Source organism: Hyla sarda, chromosome 4, assembly GCF_029499605.1.
Source record: "Hyla sarda isolate aHylSar1 chromosome 4, aHylSar1.hap1, whole genome shotgun sequence".
NCBI lineage: Eukaryota > Metazoa > Chordata > Amphibia > Anura > Hylidae > Hyla > Hyla sarda.
The window spans coordinates 249673884-249692461 of record NC_079192.1 but is presented as its reverse complement, the minus strand read 5'-3'; the positions used below and the strand labels follow the sequence as shown (position 1 = coordinate 249692461).

Below are 18578 nucleotides of genomic sequence, written 5' to 3'. Positions count from 1 at the left end.
GAATGGTTAAGCAGAAGAATGCTTTGAAGCGCAAGACCAGAATTTTGGCAGCTCCATACATATGGATTCTTAATTATTCCAATGTCTACAGCAGAACCATATGCTTCAACATGGACTCTGGATGTTCCACTACGTGGCCTGAGGCTGAGTGCAGTTATTAGGTCTTTCATAATGGAAACCAGCTACAGCAAAGGCTTGTTGGGTAGCAGATGCTACATTAACTGCTTAATATATGTCTAGAGCAGCTATTGATCCTGAATGTCAAAAGTCCCTAAACTGATTTGCAATTGATATTTAAAATGATTTGGATGAAAACACAATAATATGAACCAGGTGCAAGCAGGGTTTTTGTGTGTGGTTAGTATCAAATACACCAGAATGGAACATAACAGTTTCTTAAATTTGTATTGTGGATCAGATTTAATGGCTACTACATAAATGCTATTTACAAAATATACTATGTACATCATATAATAAGTCATGCTTCTAGAAAGAAATTCAATAATATTTATGATCTTTTACCCTATAAGTAACACTAGGACTGTCAATCATAAAGAAGCATGATGCAGTAAGACTAGGGAAGGAGGTCAGTATTTTAGGGGAATAAATCAATTCTATTATTTTCCACTATATACAACTGATAAATACGTATGCTGCAAAATCTCACCCAGGAAAAAAAATCTCAAAAATTCTTATCTGTACCACATTCAATTTGCTTTAATAAAATGCAACATAGGTTTTATGTCCATTCATGTCAGTTTAACACTACGATGAACTTTCATTTAAGTAGTTTATCATACATTAAGCAAAGTTTAATAGTTCCCTAAAAATACAGAGGTTCCTAAAAAATTTAAGCGTACCTGTCAGAGCCCACAAAAAACAAAAAAACAAAGAAAAAAAAAATGTTTGTCTCCGTCTCCGATATTTCACTCAAAAAAAGTATATTACAGCTGCTCAATGGGGGAGATTTATCAAAACCTGTCCAGAGGAAAAGTTGCTGAGTTGCCCATAGCAACCAATCAGATCGCTTCTTAAATTTTTGAAAAGGCTTCTGTAAAATGAAAGAAGCTATCTGATTGGTTGCTATGGGCCACTCAACAACTTTTCCCCTGGACAGGTTTTGATAAATCTTCCCAATGTCTTTTCCATCTTGTCAAAGGGAGAGTGTATGTCCTTCTCTTGCCTGCACGGGGTGACTCCTCCCCCTCCCTCACTCAGCTGACTCTTTTCTTTTCTGGATTTATGCTGTATACACACACACACAAACACACAAAATGATTATTAAAGATTGCTTGTACTCTACCGCCAAAGACAATATGGTGAGTGTATAACTTATATCTTCCTATGTCATTAATGTGTGTCATGCTTAGGCAGTTCTGTAATGCTGGGACTTTTTGGAATAGTTGGAGGTACACTGTTTGGATAACACTTTCTTGCAGCTGTGTGCCTACAGCTTTAGCAAAACGTCAACTCCCAGCATGCCCAGACATCCTTTGACTGTCTAAACATGCTTGGAGTTGTAGTTTTGCAACTGCTGGAAGCACATGATTGGTAATTCTCTAACAGTAGTGTTCCTGCAGGCTGTGTTCTTCCTGTAACCTTCTAAATCAGCCATTTCATGTCCATGACCCTTGGACACGCTCATGCTGCCGTGGGACTCATCAGTGTCCCAGGAGGTATGGGGAAGCCTAGTGGTGGGATTTTCAAAGGCAGTTTTCTTTAATGAAATGTGAACATTTTTTAAAGAAGTACAGTACAGACCAAAAGTTTGGACACACCTTCTCATTCAGAGTTTTCTTTATTTTCATGACTATGAAAATTGTAGATTCACACTGAAGGCATCAAAACTATGAATTAACACATGTGGAATTATATACATAACAAAAAATGTTGAAAATATGTCATATTCTATGTTCTAGCCACCTTTTGCTTTGATTACTGCTTTACACACTCTTGATGAGCTTCAAGAGGTAGTCACCTGAAATGGTCTTCCAACATTCTTGAAAGAGTTCCCAGAGATGCTAAGCACTTGTTGGCCCTTTTTGCCTTCACTCTGCGGTCCAGCTCACCCCAAACCATCTCGATTGGGTTCAGGTCCGGTGACTGTGGAGGCCAGGTCATCTGGCGCAGCACCCCATCACTCTCCTTCTTGGTCAAATAGCCCTTACACAGCCTGGAGGTGTGTTTGGGGTCATTGTCCTGTTGAAAAATAAATGATGGTCCAACTAAACGCAAACCGGATGGAATAGCATGCCGCTGCAAGATGCTGTGGTAGCTATGCTGGTTCAGTATGCCTTCAATTTTGAATAAATCCCCAACAGTGTCACCAGCAAAGCACCCCCACACCATCACACCTGTGAAGTGAAAACCATTTCAGGTGACTACCTTTTTAATCTCAACAAGAGAATGCCAAGAGTGTGCAAAGCAGTAATCAAAGCAAAATATGGCTACTTTGAAGAAACTAGAATATGACATATTTTCAGTTGTTTCACACTTTTTTGTGTTAATTCATAGTTTTGATGCCTTCAGTGTGAATTTACAGTTTTCATAGTCATGAAAATAAAGAAAACTCTGAATGAGACTTTTGGTCTGTACTGTATATATATATATATATATATATATATATATATATATATATATATATATATAGATATATATATATATATATATATATATATATATATATATATATATATATATTAGAAAAACTATTGTTTTGCCAAGATGTACAAAATATAAAAATCTTTTATATCTGACATTGCCCATTTAAGTTTTAGATTGCAACATATCACACATGCATTTAACTTTTCTATATCAAACGGAATATTCTGCTCTACTCAGCCTACCATTTCAGACACAAGTGAGGCTCAACACACAGAGGCATGCCCCGTATTACTGCTGTGATTTAACTACTATATAATACTGGTAGCTCCTGTACTAGGAATATAAATAATTAAACAGAGCAACACTGAATATTAAGGGCTTCCATACACAGTACTGGAGTAAATGTAATTCTGCTGGCTCCAGCACTGGGGACAGAAGCCTTGGTGACACAGAGTGGCACTGTTTCATTCCTCACATTCACTTCTTTTGTTATGATGCATGCTCAAGTAGAAGGAACAGGTGTCAGCAGCCTTAAATAGTAGGGAAACGGGAAGAATGAAACATAGCTGTTCCATCATTGTTCCCTCTTAGTATGAAAGCAGGCAATATAACATATAACATTTAGAAACATAGAATATCAGCAGAGAAGGAATATTTGATCCATCTTGTCTGTCCTAAATGTCCTTTTTATTTTCATCCCAGATTAGATATATTTTTATTTCCAGGCATGCTTAAAGGATTATTCCAGGCAAAAACTTTTTTATATATATCAACTGGCTCCGGAAAGTTAAACAGATTTGTAAATTACTTCTATTAAAAAATCTTAATCCTTCCAATAGTTATTAGCGTCTGAAGTTTTCTGTCTAACTGCTCAATGATGATGTCACGTCCCGGGAGCTGTGCATGATTGGAGAAAATCCCCATAGGAACTGCACAGCTCCCGGGACGTGAATCATCAGAAAGCAGTTAGACAGAAAACAACAACTCAACTTCAGAAGCTAATAACTATTGGAAGGATTAAGATTTTTTAATAGAAGTAATTTACAAATCTGTTTAACTTTGATATATAAAAAAAAAGTTTTGGCCTGGAATACCCCTTTAAAGGTTTTTTTCCAGGGTAAAAATATTATTCACAGGATAGGTCATCAATAGCTGACTGGCTAGATGGCGACACCAGGCATGCCCCCTGATCAGCTGTTTGGGACAAAAAATAGCCCTTAGAAGAAGTCAACAATATAAGAGAGCCTTAAGCCTTGGCTCCATATACTACGGTAGTGGTGGCAACGAGTTACTGCAGCACAGCATTCAAAAAGTTAAAGGAGTACTGTTGTGGAATATCTGCAGGATAGGGGATACGTTTTAGATTGTGGGGGGTCTGACCGCTGGGACCCCATTGCGATCTCCTGTGCGGGGCTGCGGCAGTCCACAGGAAGCGCTGAGGCGTCCCCAGCAGGAAGCCATGGCAGACATGCCCCTCCATACATCTTGAACTGCCACGACCCCATACAGAAGATTGCAGGGGGGGGGGGTCCCAGCATGCCTCTCAACCGTTAGCTGCAGTAAATGGTTGTCTGGACTTGTCCAGGTATGCTTGGAATTGAAGTTTTGCAACATCCCGAGGGCCACCAGTTTGAGACCCCTGCACTACTGTATTCCTTTAACGTGACCTTTGGTTCAGTAACCAGGAATGACAACAACCAGCAGAGGCTTCTGACTACCACACATTGTTAATTTCCGGCAACACAGCTGGCCCGAGCACCAACAATTTTACCCCAGATAACCCATGTACATTTACTTATAGTAGATTTACAATGCACATCTGCTGTTTGTTCCAAGCATTTACTTTACTATTCTTTCAGTAAAAGAAAATAAAAAAAACACTTCCCTCATGAGCCTTGTTTCACCATTTAATATGTTTAATTATGTCCCCTTTCCTTCAGATTTCACAGATTTACTTTAAAATGGGTCATCCCAAGACTAAAAGTTATCACCTAGGCACAAGATGGGTGATGACTAGCTGATTAGAGGGGTTCTGACTGCTGGGAATCCCTAATCATATACAGAAAAATCCCCAAACAACGTAACAGACCCAACGCCTGAATACCAAAGTCATGCAGACAAACACATGTGTTAGCGGATCAAATATATTTTATTGTTACAAAAATTGCATGAAAAATATACAAACATGTTAAAATAATTTTGAAACTAACAATTACAGATAATGTCCGAAGTGAACAAGAACAAGGAGCAGTGGCTATAGAGTCACGTGGAATAATGATACATAAAGGAAATCATGTTATGATCCCCACACAGGTCTAAATAGTAAACCCAAAGTAAATTAAAGTGAGGTAGAGCAAAAAGCAACCGGAAAATGCTATCAAAGGAATACAGTAGAATCCCAGCACAAGCGTACATATAAAATGCCCTAGTGGCAAGATAGCATACTTAGCCACATGCTGAACCAGACATTTCACTTACTGCTTCATCCGGGGAATGTTCATGAGAACATCTGACCTTTTATTTATATGACTGCAGAACCAATTGGTTTCAGCACCTAACATCAGCTGATAGAGGGTTTAAAAGTCTATGACTTACAGTATTTGCGTCATCCAAGGCTCCGGCAAGAAGCTGGCAACTAATACGCCCATTAGGAATGGAGGCTATGTGTAGCCAAACGGTCCACCCAGAAGACTGCCTATTGATAACCTAAAGGGGCTTGACAACCAATGGAGAACAGGAAACATATTGCCCAGCCCAAGACCCGCCCTGGCTCCGCCCTGAAACACAACTAGCGTCACCACAGAGCCGAGTCCGAACAGAGTAGAAGCGAATCCCTATGGTAAATAACTCAAAATACGGATTTGACACTGTCCAAGCTCCGCCCCACGGCAGCATGGAGTCACTAGGGGGCCGAGCAAGAGCAGCGGATCATAACATCACGGTAAGTAAAAGACAAATAAGGCTAACTGTGGAAAAACACATCAGCGCAGAGTAAGGCTCCTTTCACACTGTCGTTTGTGCCCGGCAGTGTGACGGCTGTTAGAAGATGGCGGGAGAAAGATTTGTACTTGCGACGTCTTTTTCTCCCATTATCTGCTGGCAAAATAACGGCAGCAATAACGGACGTCAGAGAATCCCATTCAAGTGAATAGGATCCTCTGTGCCCGTTAGGGCGTTTTATATGTACACTTGTGCTGGGATTCTTCTGTATTCCTTTCATAGCATTTTCCTGTTGGTATTTTGCTCTACCTCACTTTACTTTACTCTGGGTTTTACTATTTAGACCTGTGGGGGGATCATAATATGATTTCCTCTATCTATCATTATACCTTGTGACTCTTTAGCCACCGCTCCTTGTTCTTGTTCACTTCGGACATTATCTCTGTAATTGTGTATTCGTTTCTAAATGATGATTTTGACATGTTGTGCATTTTTGCCTACGTTATGATAAGAAAGCTGAGCTGTGATTGGTTGTCATGGGTAAAACCAGACAGTTTTGGTTTCATGTAGATTGTTAAATATAAGCCAAGGTCTGTATCTTTGTATGCCTTTGCATCTGCTGGCTCAGCTACAACGGCTGTGATATCACACAATGTACTGAAAGCATCAGCTACAGGCGCACAGCTCCCAAACAGTAGCTGACATAAGACCAGCCCACTGTACCACATACATCCTAATCCATGCCGACAGATGCCAGAACTGACAGATTGCCAGTCAGTGCCTTAGGACTCCCACATGAACGTACACTACTGTAAGAATTTATTACTTATGCAACAAAACGACAAAAATGTTAAACACACTGAAAGCCAATAATTATTTCATTCTCCAATTTCTAAATGCCTCTACATTCAGCACCCAGTATTATATAGTATACATGATCTTCCTACACCAGCTGCAGTCACTCTACAGTATACAAATGCCATTGTCCTAATTAAACGAGAAGAAAATCAATGGTGGTGAACATGACATTGGCCCTCATTGTGTCCCCCGCTGCACTGGTCATTGAATCATTGCCTCAGTGTGGCACTAATTATCAGAACAATCACATGACTCTGGAAAATATACAAAGTTATCCTTGTTACCTAGCAACATGATACATAGCGCCTCATATGTTAAATATAAATCAATTCTGAAATTCATTTAGTTGAAGAAATTGGTTTATTTAGTTAATGAAGATTTCCAAAGAAAACTTTTTATATATAGGGTCACAGTAACTTAAAACAGTGTCCATTTCTATGTACTGAAATTACAGCTGATATAAAAATTACAGATGACAATCCTATAGCTATATATAGGTAACAAAGTATATTAAATAAGCTCATAGTTGGAAATTTATCAATGTTGGTATAGGTAAAAGTCTACCATACTTGTGCAAGGCCCATGATAAATTTTGTGCAAAGTTCTAAATCTCCATACAGTTCTGTTTGTACATCTGAGCTGCACCTCACAGGAAAAGAGGACACCAGGATTTTGTTCTATTGCTTTGAGGCCAGGATTTTTTTTTGTCCACCAGCAAAAACGCCTGAAAAACTGTCATAGCTTTTTGCTGCGTTTTGTCAGTTTTTCTTTCTTTTTTGCTGATGTGTGGAAACAGTCATTTTTGTACCCTGTGGCGATTTTTTCACTGCCTCCAGGGTACCACTCCATGGGTCGGATGCAGAGCACCCGGCCAACGGAGTGTAAGGAGTGACGAATAGCATATACATATACAGGGTGTAGAGCATTACAACTTACCTCCGCAGGCTGTATAATATACAGGTGTGCATAGTGTACCAATGTATACTATACAGGAGCCCAGCAGGAAGAGAGTTAACCCACATTGCTGCTGAGCAGTTCTGGGTTAAGTCTTTGTGCGCTATCCTGTATATACAGCTGTCTATAGAAGACTGTATTTACAGGATACAGTAGGCAGACACAAACAACTGGAGCTCCCTGTTTAAGAACACACTGCAGTATGGGCGCACTCCCCAGGAGAGTTTTTGTTATAATTTTTCTTTTCCTCTCATTTCAGATACGTGAATGCGGAGGACTACCTCAGATTCGGTGGATTGAGATGATGACCAGCGTTTTTTTAATTTCAATAAAAGGCTGTGGGGGAGTGTTTTCTTAAATAATTTTTTTTTCAATGTGTCTTGTTTTTTTATAATTAAATTTTTAGGCTTAGTAGTGGAAGGTGTTTTGTAGACAGAGTCCATTACTAAGCCGGGGCTTAGCATTAGCCCCAAAATCAGCTAGCGCTAACCCCCAATTATTACCCAAGTACTCACAGGGGTGTCGGGAAGAGCTGGTACCAAGAGGCCCGAAGCGTCATATATGGCTATCCTGGGCCTAGGCGGTAAAAGGCTGGCATTTAGGCTGGAGAGGGCCAGTAACATTGGTCCTCGCCCACCCTTGTAACGTCAGGCTGTTGCTGCCTGGTTGGTACCTGGCTGATACTGAAAATAGGGGACCCACGCACATTTTTTATTTATATAAAGAAAAAAAATGCATAGGGTTCCCCTACTTTCAGTATCAGCCAGATACCAAGCAAGCAGCAACATCCTGACGTTACCAGGGTGGGCGAGGACCATTGTTACCAGCTCTCCCCAGCCTAAATAACACCAGCCTGTTACCACCTAGGCCCAGGAGTGCCATTTTTGACGCTCCTGGCCTGTTTGTACCGGCACCCCTGGGGCGATGGGTACCGGGGTAGTAATTGGGGGGTTAGCGCTAGCTGTTTTGGGGGCCAACGCTAAGCCCCAGCTTAGTAATGGATTCCGTCTACAAGACTGCTTTCACTACTAAGCCTGAAAATTCAATTATAAAAAAACACAACACATTGAAAAAAAATGTATTTAACAAAACACTCCCCCACAGCCCTCGTTAACCCTTTCATAGTCATTGTCGCAATCCATCGAATCTGACGTAGTCCTCCGCATTCACGTATCTGAAATGAAAAGAAAAGAAAAACACGAAACATGGGTTAGTACATTTTTTGCGCTCTCCCCTGGGGAGAGCGCACATAATGCAGCGTGTTCCTAAACAGGCCTCCAATTGTTGCTAAACTACAACTCCCATCATGGGGGGCTGTAGTTAAGCAACAGCTGGAGTCTCCCTGTTTGGAAACACACTGCCAAAAAGGCACTGTTCCCATTATGCAAAACACATAATGAGAACAGAGCCATACACATCACCCTGTCTTCAAGCCTGCACTGTGTATCTCCGCCCCCCTAATGACATCATCAGTAGGGGCGGAGCAGTAAAGGTTACAGGGGGTCTCAGGAGTGAGACCCCCCCCCCCCCCGCAAATTGTGCCTCTGCCCTTGGATAACTACTCCCAACATTTCTGTATCCCATGATGGGAGTAATTGTAGTACCGTAGTGCTGAGGGATGGCACTTGCACATCTCCCGGCTGCAGAACTTTTTTTTTTGGACTGTTAGGATTACTACTCCCATCATGGACAGACCCTGTCCATGATGAGAGTTATAGTCCAAAGGCTAAGGGGCAGATTGCAACAAGTCATTCTCCAGAGACCCGCTGCTATCCACATTTATTAACTTTACAAGCTAGCGGAACATGCGGCTACACTGCGCTCCCCGCCGGCTCCTGTATACAGCTCATAATTCCTAATTCCTGCCACCGGGAGCTCTGATTTGTGAATAGTTATTCACCAATAAGACCTCTGGTCTCCTGGCGGCGAGGATTATGAAATGTGACAGCGTATACAGTATTCCCCGTCTGGAGCCGTCAGGGAGTGAAGTGGAGCCGCAAGTGCCGCTGGCTTGTACAGTTAATAAAGGAGGATCGCAGCGGGTGTCTGGAGAATGACCTGCTGTGATCTGCCCCTCAGCCCCTGGACTATAACTCCCATCATGGGCACTGTCTGTCCATGATGGGAGTAGTAGTCATAACTGTCCCAAAAGAGTCCTGCTGCCGTCCCTGAGCGCTGCGGTACTACAATTACTCCCTTCATGGGACAGACTCCAGCCGGATCAGCCCGTAAATCCATTTACTTTAATGAGCCGACTGGAGTCAAACGGTCAGCTCAGTTTGGACCCGTATCCGTTTTTGTGACCGTACCTAAAACCGTAGTACACTACGGTTTTAGGTCCGGTTGGGAAACCGGATACGGGTCAAAGCTGAGCCGACCGGAGTCCCCGTTTGACTCCAATTTGCTCATTAAAGTAAATGGATTTACGGGCTGATCCGGCTGGGGTACGGGAGCGCCTGGTTTTCCCCTCCCCCAACCGGATCCGGCACCCGTATGTAAAAAACGAGATGTGAATGAAGCCTTAAACTGACAGGAGAGCAGAAGCTCTTTCCACACGCAGTGCAGGCATGATGAGGTCACTCATTGATGGCAGCACTGTGGAAAAAGAAGGACGGTTGCTCTGCAAGGGAGATTTATTAAGTGTTTTATTTGTCGTTTTTATTTTTACCTGGCACAAAGGGAGGACATATCTGGATAATAGGTGGGGTGCAGCGGCTACCTTTCTACCATGCTAGATAGCTAAATACCTACCTAGCTGGCTCCTGTCTAGCTAGTTACCTACCTGAATACCTACCTACCTATCAATGTATTTACCTATTGATTGTCAATTAATCAACCTACCTCTCTGAAGATGTATTTAGCTATTGAAGGGACAGCCTAATAAGGGAACTAAATACTGTAATACATACCTACCTAATGAGGATACTTCCTGTCTACTTTGGGGGGGGGGGCTACTAGCCTACCCACTTTTACTATGTGGGACACCAAGGGGGGCATTATTACAATTTTGGAGCCTAGAGATGGGTATATTGTGTATAGGTGGGGAGGGCACTGGAAAAATATGTAGCCTAAGATGTCCTTCAGATGCTGAAGGCATAAGGTTTGGTTGATGAAAGTCAACAAGGCAGTCAAAGAAGAAAGAGGATGACTCTGATCAGAGAAGACCTCACCTGTGAGTCACTGGATGTAACTGTAATCACTTGCATGGTTAGCAGATCCTGTGTACAGCTGGCATCTACCACTATATGATCACTGTATGGGGGGCTAGGTGAAATTTTTTTGTATAGTGGATTTTGTTTTAGTAACTGTATCGTGGTCATAGTGCTGCATAATTTGTTGTCCCCAACAGGTAAAAAACAAAACTAGCAGTGTGCACTATTTAATTTTGTTTGGAGGTGCTGACCATTTTTTTTCTGTACTGGTATTATTGGTCTCTGTATACTGGATTTAGTCAGTAACAATGATGGTAATATGTATGGTGATAATTCTTCCTTGAATAATGGTATTATTGGTAACATTGGTCTCAGTATACTGATAAGTTCAGTATAGTATGATGAAAATATTTATGGTGCTAATATTCCTCTTTGTATACTGGTATTATTAGAACATTTGTTTTAGGTATACAGGATTTGGTCAGAAACAGAATGGTGATATTGGTCTTTTAGAGGTACTCTTATGCATAAACGATACAAATATTATAAGATGTTAATGTAAATACTTATTTATATGTTACAGTTAAAACTAGTTTTTAGTTAAAACTGGGTTTTCCTAGTGAAAACTAGTTTTGACTGAACGCCTTGAGAAAACTAGAATTGACTGCTTTTTCCTAATTGAAAACAGTTTTTACTGAATGCCCTCATACAAACTAGAATATTTACTGAAAGCCTTCGTACAAACTAGCTTACTGAATTTATGCATTTGGGAAAACTAGAATTGACTGTTGAACTTTATATTAGTACTAAATTTTCTTGATTCATGCAGTGGTTTTTTGAATTTTTCTAGATTTTAAATTCTCAACTTGTTAGAGAGATAGTCATGCCAAATAAATCTAGTTATAAGGGATGTCCCGATACCATTTTTTAAATTTTTTTTAAGACCAAGTAAAAGTACAGAAACTTTTTTTTTTTTTTTTAAGTACTCGCCGATACCAATTACAATACTATTTTCAATGTCATGTGACAGGTTTTGTTTTTTTTATTGGAAAAAGGATGTGATTTCAGTTTTTATTAGGGAAGGGCCCCCATAAAATTGCATAGCGGGGGCGGGTGGGGCGACGTCACACGGGGGCGTCACGGAGTTGTGATGTAACGATTCTCTGGCCCTGTGGTCGCCACCCGGATGTTTGTGAGCTGGCACCGCGACCGCTCAAACAGGTGGATGGCGAATACAAGATTGCGTGGGTTCCCAGCGGCGGGATAAGATGTCTCAGGGCCAGAGTACCACTTTAACTAGGAAAAAAAAGTCAATACTAGTTTTCACTAGTGAAGAGCGGTCATTTCTGGCAGTCAATTTCTAGTTTTCACAAAGACGTTCAGTCAAAACTAGTTTTCACTGGGAAAAAGCAGTCAATACTAGTTTTCACAAAGGCATTTGGTCAAAACTAGTCTTCACTAGGGAAAACCAGTTTAAAAAAAAAAAAACTAGTTTTAACTGTAATAAATATATATATCTATATCAGAATGCTAAGGCTACCTGAGCATATAGGTTGCGAGAGTGTGAGAGTGTCAAGTCAAACACACTCCTATCACGCTTAGGTAGTGTGTACTTGCTAAAATATAATGGAGATAAGAGTGTGATTGCTGCAACCACCCTATCGTCATCCCTGACAAGTATGCTTTAGGTTTCACAAATCCGAGTTCATGTGCAAGTAGCAAACTTTCACAGTAAGTTTGCAGTTAACAGATAACACATTTATTGTGCCTGGTTTCAGATACAAACTTGCTAAACATTCAAGGAATAACAGTAACATAACACAACCAGCATTATTCAATTAGCAAGAAAATAGGAAATCATAGGAATCCCAAAAGTGTACTAATGAGATATTGATTGATTTTTTTTTTTAATAGACAGAAAATCTAGATTATTGCTCGAATTTCAGCATATAGAAAGGTTAAAAATATTGTCGCACAAGCAGCAAATACTCAAAATTTCAACTGTGTCAACAAAGGGAAAAGCTCATGCTAACTGCTTAACACACATAGGAACACTTCATAATAAAATATTTGAACAGGAATTATTATTTATAAATAAAAATTTAAATTTAAAGTGTAGCTCCCACCATCCTTTTTTTTTTCTTCTGTCCCTGCCTATTGCCCATCTATCCCTAACCCCCTGCCTGCTTTTAATTTTTTTTACTATATTAAAAATGCTTTTTTGTCTGCCTGGTAGTGTGCTCACTACCAGGCAGACTTCCCCAGCAGGCACAATGTCACTGATGCCTGCTGGGGGGGCGACTTCCGCCCTTAGTTCATCTACACAGGGTGCCTTCAGCTGTTTCACCACCACAACTCCCAGCTTGCCCTGACATCTCTATGCTGGGAGTTGTAAAGTTGGGAGTTGTAGTAGTGAAACAGCTGGAGGCACCCTGTGTTGAAAACAATAAGTCAGGGCCATGGGCGCGGCGCAGCGCTACATCGCGCCCCCCCCCCCTGTGTTAAAACCCCGAACCCTGCTCTCCCCCAACCCCTGTGTTAAAACCCTGATCCCCCTAAACATATCTCCCCTAAACATACTTACATGCCGCAGAGTCTTGCAGCAGCAGCAGCGACATGTGCAGGAGGAGTGGCCTCCCGGCCAGTGGCCAGGGAGCCAATGCGCTCACTCCAGCCTGTCTGATTGACAGGCAGGGAGCGAGCACAGGCTGAATGAATTCGGACCGATTGCCCGGCCGGAATCGGTCCGAATTCAGGACTGATGTCACGCCAGCCTGCAGCCGGCCACTAGGAGGGAGACCCTTAGTGGTCGGTTTTCAAATGTAAATTAAAAGGTTTTCAAGGGTTTCAATCAAAATATATTAGACATATGTTGTAGTATATATGTACTACAACATATCAAAAAAAATGTTGATGACAGTGCCCATTTAAATAAACTGGTGCCAGAAAGTTATGCAGATTTGTAAATTACTTCTATTAAAAAAATCTTAATCCTTCCAGTACTTATCAGCTGCTGTATACTACAGAGGAAGTTCTTTTCTTTTTGAATTTATTTTCTGTCTGTCCACAGGGCTCTCTGCTGACACCTCTGTCCATGTCAGCAACTGTCTAGAGCAGGAGAGGTTTGCTATGGGGACAGTGTCAGCAGAGAGCACTGTGGACAGACAGAAAAGAAAGAAAAAACATGTTGTAAACCGCAGCTGATAAGTACTGCAAAGATTAAGATTTTTTAATAGAAGTAATTTACAAATCTGTTGAACTTTCTGGCACTAGTTGATTTAAAATACATGGTTTTCCACCGGAGTTCCCCTTTAAAGGGTTACTCCACTGGAAAACATTTTTTTTTTAAATCAACTGCTGCCATGAAGTTAAACAGATTTGTAAATTACTTCTATTAAAAAATCTTAATCCTTTCAGTACTTATTAGCTGCTGTTATGATCCACAGGAAGTTCTTTTCTTTTTGAATTTCCTTTCTGCCTGACCACAGTGCTCTCTACTGACACCTCTGTCCATTTTAGGAACTGTCCAGAACAGGATAGGTTTTCTATGGGGATTTTCTCTTACTCTAGACAGTTCCTTAATTGGACAGAGGTGTCAGCAGAGAGCACTGTGGTCAGGCAGAAAGGAAATTCAGATCCTCTGGATCATAACAGCAGCTGATAAGTACTGAAAGGATTAAGATTTTTTAATAGAAGTCATTTACAAATCTGTTTAACTTCATGGCACCAGTTGATTTAAAAAAAATGTTTTCGAGTGGAGTACCCCTTTAAGGTGACTTTCACAGGGTCTGATATTTCCTGTGAGGATTTGGTAAGGATTTGCATGTTTTGGAGAGTGGGAGAAAACTGGAAAAGCCATGAATACCATGCAAACACGTGCATCATCTGCACTTCATGCAAATGATACTGCAGCATGTCAATTCAAATGGGAAGTCAAAATCCACAATGAAATAGATTCCACAATTGTGAATGGAATTTTTCTTCATATCAATAAAAGCACATAAAAATCTGCACAATTTGGTGTAGGCTATGGATTCCCCTTTGTAAACATTACAGATTTTTCCCAAAAGGTGATCTGTCTGGTGGAAATATAACCTAGCTATTCATATTGAAAGCAATGAATCTTTATAAGAAATCAAAGATGTGGATGCAGAAAAAGACAGTAAAACAATAATCTACATTACTCGGCAATTTATAATGCAGTCATTGGAAATACAGCGCATACATTGCTAAAAGGCTTTCCACATATACAGTAAAATAGGTCATGGTGAGCTTAGAGCGTGATGGCAGGATGGAATGATGGCTAATGTTATGCAAATTGTTTCAACTGTTAATTCATTCACTGCAGACATGAGCCAATTTTACATAAAAGTATCATTTGTGCTTTGTATACAGTTGCAGTGTTAGTACCAAGAGGAGGAGTTTAGACTGAAAAGATTACATGTACAGAATAATACAACTTCTGTTTATATATCTGGTGCAAAATAAATTCTAATTTAAGAGGAAAAAAGAATCCTGGTTTAGAATGATCTATCGGCATGTCTCAGCATAGGATATATAAAACTAATGCTTCCAAAATGGAACAAACCCTCAGTTTAACATAATCTTCAACACGAATACATAAATGTGTACTAAAACATATCTGAAAAGTTCTCTATGGGGCAAATAAACAACAAGTACACACCTTTGGCATATGTTTTAAAGGTTAATGTCTGGATACAAGATTTTCTTTTCTTTCCTAATCTCTTAACCACTTTAGGACACAGCAATTTAAAATGTTTTGCATTTTTCCTCCTTGCTTTCTAATAGCCATAACTTTCTTCCCCATCTTCAGACCAATATGAAAGCTTGATTTTTTTTTGTCAACAAAATGTACTTTGCAAGGACATCACTTAATTTAACAAAATCAATGGTAAAAACTAAACATTTATTTGTGGGGAAAAATGGAAAAAACAAAAAACAACCCCCCGCCCCCACACACACACCATTTTGCAACTTTAAGGGAGTTTTGTTTCCACTTTTCTATAAAAATGATACTATCTTTATTCTGTAGTAGTGTTGCTCGCGAATATTCGCAATTCGAATTTTATTCGCGAATATCGCATATTCGCGAATTCGCGAATATAGCGATATATATTCGTAATTACGAATATTCGTTTTTTCTTTTTTTTTTTTATATATTTTTTTTTTTCACAGTACACATCACAGTGATCATCCCTCTCTGCTTCCAGCTTATGTGGTGTAAGAAGGCTCTAATACTACTGTGTGAGATTGGTGTGCGAATGTTCGCATATGCGAAAATCTGCATATGTGAATTTTCGCATATGCGAATTTTCGCATGCGTTAATTTTTGTATATACAAATTTTCGCATATGTAAATCTTCGCATGTGCGAATATTCGCAAATGCGAAAATAAAACAAGACTATTACGAATATGCGAATATGACGAATATTCGTCCATATATTCGCGAATATTCGCGAATTCGAATATGGCCTATGCCGCTCAACACTATTCTGTAGGTCAAAATGATTACATCAATACCCAATTTGTATAGGTTTTTTATTTTTATTTTACTACTTAAAAAAAAAATCATACCTAATAAAATTAGTATGCCTAACCGGGGTACTCCGGTGGCGAAAGTTTAACAGATTCGTAAATTACTTCCTTTTAAAAATCTTAATCCTTCCAGTACTTATCAGCTGCTGTATATTATCCAGTACTTATACAGCTGCTGCATACTACAGTGGAATTTGAGTTGTCCTTTTCTGTCTGACCAAAGTGCTCTCTACTGACACCTCTGTCCATGTCAGGAACTGTCCAGAGCAGGATGGGGATTTGCTCCTTCTCTGGACAGTTCCTGACATGGACATAGTTGTCAGCAGAGAGCACTGTGGTCAGACAGAAAAGAAATTCAAAAATAAAAACCTCTTGTGGATCATACAGCAGCTGATAAGTAATGGGAGGATTAAGATTTTTTAATTTAAGTAATTTACAAATCTGTTTAACTTTCTGGCACAAATTGATTTTAAAAAATAGTTTTTCACCAGAGCCCCCTTTAAAATTGTCCTCTTCTCTAATACACATTATTGAGTTACATAGTAATAAGGCATGGGGAGGGGCTAACTGAGGCATGGCGAAATCCCTGATGATCTGAAGGAGAGATCCGGTTATTCACCGACTAATACCCCAGCATATACCAGCAGATAGGAATATACTCCGGCTAATATAGTAAGCGAGGACGGGACATAGATGGGACTATGTGCAGAAGAACCAGTAATAAAGCAACAAAAATAGCCCAAAGAGAAAATTATGTTAGCTACAAGGAATACCCCACAGGTGTCAGAGAAGTTTAAAAATCTTTGTCATCAGCCACTATGGCCCGCCATAAGGAGTTTGCACAAGAAACTTGACTACAACAAGACATTAACCTTGTATATAAGTGGGGGTTCCCGGTAAAAGTAGTTATAACATAAAGGTACTAAGCATGTGGCTAGTACGCCAAGGTCATTAATGGACTTGTGTTATGAGTGGGGTCTAATTCCTCAGCAACAAGTAACTAGGGAACCAAAGAAGGACTCTCCCCCATGCCTTCCAGGGGAGTAGACAACTGTTTCATGTAAGAAAATTAACTCTCAGGAAGGGAACCAAAGAGACCCTACATGACCCACTTAAAAATATTATTTAAGAACTGAATTCTCTCCACTGTTTTTCCCCTGCCCTCACTACTTGGTTATTTCCTAATTATTTTTGAGATTGCCGGATAGCCCAAGACTGGTTTGAAAGTAGGTTGGAAGATTTAAAAAGTTAGACTATGTTCCAGTAAAGAAAGAGTAATTATTATGGGGGATTTTACCCAGACCATATAGCCATCAATTGATACCACTTCCAGGAATATACCTAGAGAACCAACTCCTACTTACCTAGAGAACCAACTCCTTCAGACTTTAACACTCCATGCTCTCTATGTTTGGAGAATCCAGCATCCTACGGTTCATGACATTACTTTTTACTCAAACCCACACAAAACTTACAATCAGATTATATCCTTGTTTCTAGACCTATCCTAGAAGTAACACTCTCTTCTGAAATTCAGACTATTAGCTGGTCTGATCATGCACCAATAATACAACTTTGACTGTCACACTAGCTAACCCTGGTCAATATGTATGGCACCCAAATGCCAAGGCGACTTTGAGAGGAGATTGTCCATTCAGATTCGTATTTTCTTTGATATCAATACAACATCGGTAACATCTCCATCTACTCTGTGGTGTGCTTTTAACCCCTTGGGGACCGAGCCCATTTTGACCCTAAGGACCAGAGCATTTTTTGCACATCTGACCACTTTAAGCATTAATAACTCTGGGATGCTTGTACTTATGAATTTGATTCAGAGACAATTTTTTCAAGACATATTCTACTTTATGTTAGTGGTAAATGTCCGTTGATACTTGTATCATTTCTTGGTGAAAAATTCCAAAATTTCATGAAAAATGTGAAAATTTAGCATTTTTATAATTTTGAAGCTCTCTGCTTGTAAGGAAAATAGACATACCAAATAAATTATATATTGATTCACATATACAATATGTCTACTTTGTATTTGCATCATAAAGTTGACATGTTTTTACTTTTTGGAGATATCAGAGGGTTTCAAAGTTCAACAGCAATTTTCCAATTTTTCAAGTACATTTCAAAATCAGAATTTTTCAGAAACCTGTTCAGTTTTTAAGTGAATTTGAGGGTCTTTATGTTAGAAATCCCCCATAATGGACCCCATTATGAAAACTGCACCCCTCAACGTATTCAAAATAACATTCAGAAAGTTTGTTAACCCTTTAGGTGTTTCACAGGAATAGCAGCAAAGTGGAGGCAAAAATTCAATTTTTTTTTACACTATTCTGTTCTTGTAGACCCATATTTTTTATTTTTACAAGGTGTAAAAGGAGAAAAAGCACCCCAAAATTTGTAACCCAATTTCTCTCAAGTAAGGAAATACCTCATATGTGGATGTAAAGTGCTTTGTGGGCGCACTAGAGGGCTCAGAAGAGAAGGAGCGACAATGGGAT

The 18578-nt window shown here is 39.8% G+C and overlaps 1 protein-coding gene across 4 annotated transcripts in view; it reads right to left on the bottom strand.

Annotated features, from left to right (window-relative positions):
• DOCK4 (dedicator of cytokinesis 4) overlaps positions 1-18578 on the bottom strand; it is a 351745-nt gene that overhangs the window by 239551 nt on the left and 93616 nt on the right. The gene's annotated exons all lie outside the window — the stretch shown is intronic.